Source organism: Drosophila subpulchrella, chromosome 2L (genome assembly GCF_014743375.2).
Source record: "Drosophila subpulchrella strain 33 F10 #4 breed RU33 chromosome 2L, RU_Dsub_v1.1 Primary Assembly, whole genome shotgun sequence".
NCBI classification, from domain to species: Eukaryota; Metazoa; Arthropoda; class Insecta; order Diptera; family Drosophilidae; genus Drosophila; species Drosophila subpulchrella.
Genome location: NC_050610.1, coordinates 23,092,340 through 23,098,339, shown reverse-complemented (window position 1 = coordinate 23,098,339; position 6,000 = coordinate 23,092,340).

Here is a 6,000-nt window from a genome sequence, read left to right as displayed (position 1 = left end):
GGAAAATAGGGGATTAAATTAGAGGGTAATCGATTAAAAAATATTTGGTTCTTAAGATATAATAATGGAAATATTACTTCACTGTCTTGGGTCTACAATGTACACTCATCAAATAAGATTATCTTTCAGTAAAAAGTTAGGATCTTCAAACTGTTAATTAAATATTATATGTTTTAAGCTTGTTTAAAATACTTTTGGCCATCGCTTAATTTTTTTATAATTTTTTTGGTTGCAAATTCTGATGATTTTTCTCCCAGTGTCGTCACACATTTGCTTGTTTGCCATTTGTAGCGCTGTGTATGTTTTGTTCATTTCGAAAGCGTTGCCCAGAAGATGACAGCGGCGACTTGGAGGTGGACTTGGATCGACGATCGGTGCGTTATTGAAGCGAAACAAGTGTTTAGTCACCCAAACAGAGCGACGCAGGTAAAATGAGTGCTCCTTTACCCGGTAACTCCTGTTCCTCCACCTTGGAAACCCCTGGAAGATCTCCTCCTTGGACTTAAGTCAAGTTTGTGGAGCGCACCCCAAAGCTGTCATCCGACTGCGTGGCGTGCCTTATTTGGTTAGGCTTCATTGAAGGTGCACCTTTGTTACGCTCAATGAGCGATATGTTTGCCGTCTCTTAGGAGGTAGCACATCCACTTGGTTGCCGATCCCCATCCCCATCCCCCGTCCTCTTGAATCATCGCGATCGGAATAAAGTTCTATATGTCTGTTCGTAGCATGTGCCTGGTCAGTTTCGTTTCTTACGACATGCTTATAAGGGTGGGGCCTAATAGAGCTCGCTTTCCGGGAATTAGGGACATAATTAATGCTTGTGCGGTTTCCGGTCTACAGATTCATTCAAATTAGAGACCACCTAACGCAGACTCTTGTATGCAAATGGGGCATTAACTAAGAAAGTCAATATCAAGACAAAGAAAAAAATTAAAGTTAACAACATTATTGAATTTTTAATTGATCCGTAGATCATAGATGATTTTAATCCTTAAGCTTCGAGAGCTTTAGTTTCTGAGATCACAGGACTTAAATTTTTTTCTGGACTTGAAGTTTTTCTATTAATCTAACGACTGGATAAGTTTCATTAGTTAAAAATAAGATAGTTATTAACATATTAATAATAATTTTAAGTATTTCTTTTAAAAAATCTTATATTGCCTAAACATATATTCCTAGGGAAAGAGTTCTAGCCAAAAAAATGTATTTGTATATATGTGGGGAAAAAATGTATTGTCTTATTCCAATGCATATCAAATATTTCAAAATTCATTTAGCTTAATCCATCTGTAGATTCTATTTTGGAGACCCCCTTCCCAAAAAGATGCCCTTTTCTTACGGGCTCACCCGCAAGATCAATGATCTGCGATCAACTCAAGATTTACGATCGCTTTTCATAATTTATGTCACATATTCTGGGGGCAAGCCAAACCATTTCCAAATACCTAGGCCATAATTATGGAGCCCCACTCTTCTTCAATTGCAAAACGATCGTCAGCTGGCCACCCCGCTCCGCCGTATCTATAAGATCGATCTGGCTAAGCGCATCTCCGCCGTAAACCTTATGACATTTTTATGTTAATGCAACTTTGACTTGGGTTGCTACTCCCCTGGATCTATCCTACCGAATGGCGCCCGCCTCGGTTTTATTACCTTCTAAATGTTGCGTTAAGTCCGCCATTAAACGATCGACGCCTGTGCCGTATGTTTACAGATTTGTCGTCATAATTGCTTTTTAATGCCTTATCTATCGGTCCGGTCTGTCTGTAGGTCTGTCTGTCTAGCTGTCTGTCCCCATATCTTTCTGGGGCTGTGGCATCATCATTAGGAGGGCCATTTAATTGTCTCAAATGAATTGCTGTCGCAAGCAGAGCTTTAGGACTACCAGAGGTTACACAGTAAATAATTCAACTAGTTATGAATTTTATATTATTATTGGTAAATAATAATATTCTAAATCATTTCATATAGTTTATTAAACAATTGATAATATTAAAATGAATGCTGTCGGTATTGGTTTTCATTAGATTAAGTAATAGATTTTATTTATTCCAATATCCATTTATTCAAGGATATTGTTTTAATTTTATCTTTTTATAAAATAACAATCACAATAAACCAAATATTACAATTTCTGTCAGTGCACAGCTTCCTTATCAGCCGATCGCTATGGACTTACGCATTCGATGATCATTTCTGGGTGTGTGGGAAATCATTTGTGAGTCCAAGGGGGGCCTCCCAGATTTATTAGCGTGATGAGTAATGGTCAAATGTGAGGATCACACGCACACAGCTGCCAGCCCTTTATGTTAATTCCGATCCTAACTTATCGCAAGCCTCTATAAACCCAGGATTTGTGGCTATTCCAGATTTATCCATGCACCGACGACGGTTTCCTAACATATCGTGACACCTCTTAACCCCAGCCAGCGCTACCATAAATCACCAAGTATAAAATTCAATCCGCTTAAATTGCTTAATTATTGCCCGGGTCTTGGGCGTTAAATTTACCTACATAAAAATACGTCATTCCGGCTGTGGTAATTCACTCATATTAATTTCAATTACACACGCCGCACAATGCAATTATGCGTCCGGGAAAAAGCGTGAAGGAGGGGGAGGGAGCACTGTCATGTAAACCGAAAATCTGGCAATTTATGTGATCAGCGGCTGCGATTTCAATCAGCGAAAGAGTCGCGCGCGGCGATACCCAGAGTTAAGTTTAAAAAAAGACAAAAATTACTCAACACCTTCCCAGAGAATTGCACTGGCAAAAATATATGATTAATTTTAATGAAAAGCATACATGATCTCATTGAAAATATTCGATGCGAAATAAACTTCCTCTTACGTTTTAGTCAATATTAAAAACTTCGTATGTATATTTTGAGTAAACTTAAAACAATTAAAAAATCATTTTATTAAAATAAAGGTAACAACGACTTTTTTCAATGGATTATTTTGAAACACCATTCTAAAACTATGTTATGGAAACAAGGTTTAACATTCGTAAATATAAATACAATTTTGAAATCTTACAATATGATACATAAGCCATAACATATACAATCGAATCCAGAAAAGTAATAATTAAGTACTGCATGTTTTAACTTTAACTATTTTCCCAACATCCTTCTTTTATTTTTTAGGTATAACTTGAATGGCTTGAATCTCCATATATTTTTAAAATCCATTTTGAAACTTCGGTCTTAAACTGAAAAATAAAAATAAAAGTAGAAAATTTCGAAAAATATACACTCATAGTTCTGGAATTTCCACATTTTATTGGACAATAGTAGTTTTTCTAAGTGTGGCTGATCGGAGCTGAGCTGGACGGATCTGTGGCTGCAGGGCGAGTTTCTGGTCGTCGTCTAAGCGCGTTTCAAATTTCTTGTCCGCGACTCGGCAGCGGCAAAAAGGCCAAGAAAAATATAAAAAGGCAACTGCAACGGCACACGGCAGAAACTTTAATTAAAGAACACCATAAAAGTGTCGCCCGTGCGATCGTAATTATGAATTTAATCTCAATTAAAGCGTTTATCTTGATTTTGCATGTGGCCAGGCCGGGTCCAATGTGAATGGTATTGGGATTTGGATTGGGACTGTAGACTGTGCGAGTCTGGGTCTCCTTCTCCTTCGCCGTCTCTGGGCAATTTGTTTGCCCAACGGTTGGCCAGTGAATTTATTTGCATTATCCTGCTGGCCGGCGTCGCACGTTCCTCTGACTATGACTATGTGGCTAAAATGGTGGCCACTATCTGAGAAGCCGGCGCCCGGCTTTTATTTGCTTGGACATGTGCAAACACCTTTGTTGCATTTAGCAGATAAACATTTTTCTATTTTCCCGTGGCTGCCACAGCCAGTTATCAATTGGTCAAAGTTTTTATCTGCCGTTGCGCGTGTTTTTCCCTAAGAGTTGTGCATTTCAATTTGTCTTGAATCGATTAACTTGTCGCTGATAGTCGATCTGAGTGTAATGGCAGGGAATCTTTGTTAATTGAAACTCGTATCTTTCTTATCTTATCTAATTTTTCTGAAACTTTTTAATTTAATTATTGAATAAGAACAGAGAATGTTATATATTATGATTACTTAATGAGGTATTCCTATCATTTTCGGGGCAACATATTTTATTTAAGCTCCCAGTTATCGAAAATAAAAATCGGTAAATCCTTTATAAAACTCCCAAATCCCTGGGAAATAAATGGTACTAAGTGAAAATGAATATTTTACTTTTCCTGATACCTGCAAATATTTCCCATTAGGTTTCTCTTTCTCATGTCCGCAGTTCCTGTTCGGCTCGCATTTGAATTTGATTAGTTATATGCCAACTTAAGCATAAAATATGATCCCTGGCCAAGAGTTAACGGGCTCCAATTGGCTTTGACTTGGCCCGAGATCATTTATCAAAAGAATGTCCCGACGCACACGAGACACCTACTCAGAAAGAGAGGGAAGACGGCGCAAGAGCGAGACAGCTGGATGGCTGCTCAAACAAACGATTATTGGCTTGTAATTTCCGACTATTAGTAACATTTTGGGATGACAACAAGCGCGGCCTGGGCGATCAGGGGCGTGGGCGAAAGCCAATAGGAGGTCGTTCTTTATCAGACCCCTCTCTGGCGAATTTTCGCCCCCGTCCCTGAAAGGAAGTCAACTATGGAGATGATATCATAGCTATTTTATAGCGGAATTTATTATATTTCTTAGTATTGAAGATGACTGATATTGAAAATATTTATATGAAATATATCTTATCAAAAATAAACACCTAAACTTAAGCTACTATAATATTTCTTAAATGAAAGTTAAGGGCCAGTATTCTAAATATTGAAAAAAAAGTTTTTAAGACATTAAAGTTTGATCTTTAATCAACAAGCATACAATTGTTTTGTCATATATAAATAAAATTTAAATATTTTTATAAAATGTTTAATATTTATATATCTAGCCTGTTTTTATAAATATAAATCCAGAATTCATGTTGTATTAAAATGAAAAGTAAGATTCCTTTAGTAGTAATTTCTTTCGATACTTTGTTGTAATCTATATATAATTAGCATCTCTGCCGTGGGGGACCTGCCATTTGGAAGAACTCCCCGGCAAGCTGTGCAAATTTGACGGCAAAAATCAATTTGGAAACGATTTCGGAGGAGACGTGAACGTCGCCCGCGAAAAGGAAACGCCAATATGACACGCTCAGCGGAGGAGGAGCAACTTGACTGACTGCGGCCAGGTCTCATGTTACCACAAGCCGGGCCAAGACCCAAAGCCCATAACCAAAGCCCATAACCAAAGCCAAAGCCATCGTCTAAGCCAAGAGCATTAACCAGCTATCGACGACGCTGACGGATGGCCAAAAGTCCGAGGAGTCGCAGCCGGCGGAAGATAAGCGCCGCCAAAGACAAATGCGTCTTGTGGGTTCAGAAAATCGCCGAGATTATTACGATTTTTCATAATAAATTGTGGCAAATCAGGCGCTCTGGCATTATAAGGCATCATTAACAACGACAACGACAACAAACGCGCAGCGGGCGAGGCACCGATCCTTCTCCCCTGGCCACCCCTTAAGGACCATCTTTTGAGGCGCAAGCTAACACTGTGTAGGCCAAAAGCGTTAACAAGTCGGGCCTATGACGTTGCAGGCGACTCGCGGAGACGCGAACTTCGAAAGGAAAGGCACTGGGAGAAATTTGTAGGTTTGAGTAAACAAATTCTGAGTGCCAGATGATGGTCCTTAGTCCTTGTAGAACCCACATCCTGAGGTAATTATGAAGCGTGTCGAGGTTACAACAATTGAAAAGCATAATGCTCTTTCTCCGATAAAGCTAATTATCTTATAACCTATAAGTTCGTAGATATAAGTTCTAAAACAAATTACTACAAAATAGAATTGTTATGAATGTTTAAAAATAATAATATTTTTTCAGACATTAAATTCTTTGCATATTTATTTTTGAGTGTCTTGGGTCCAACAAGTGGGAAGTGCTTTCCGTTCCG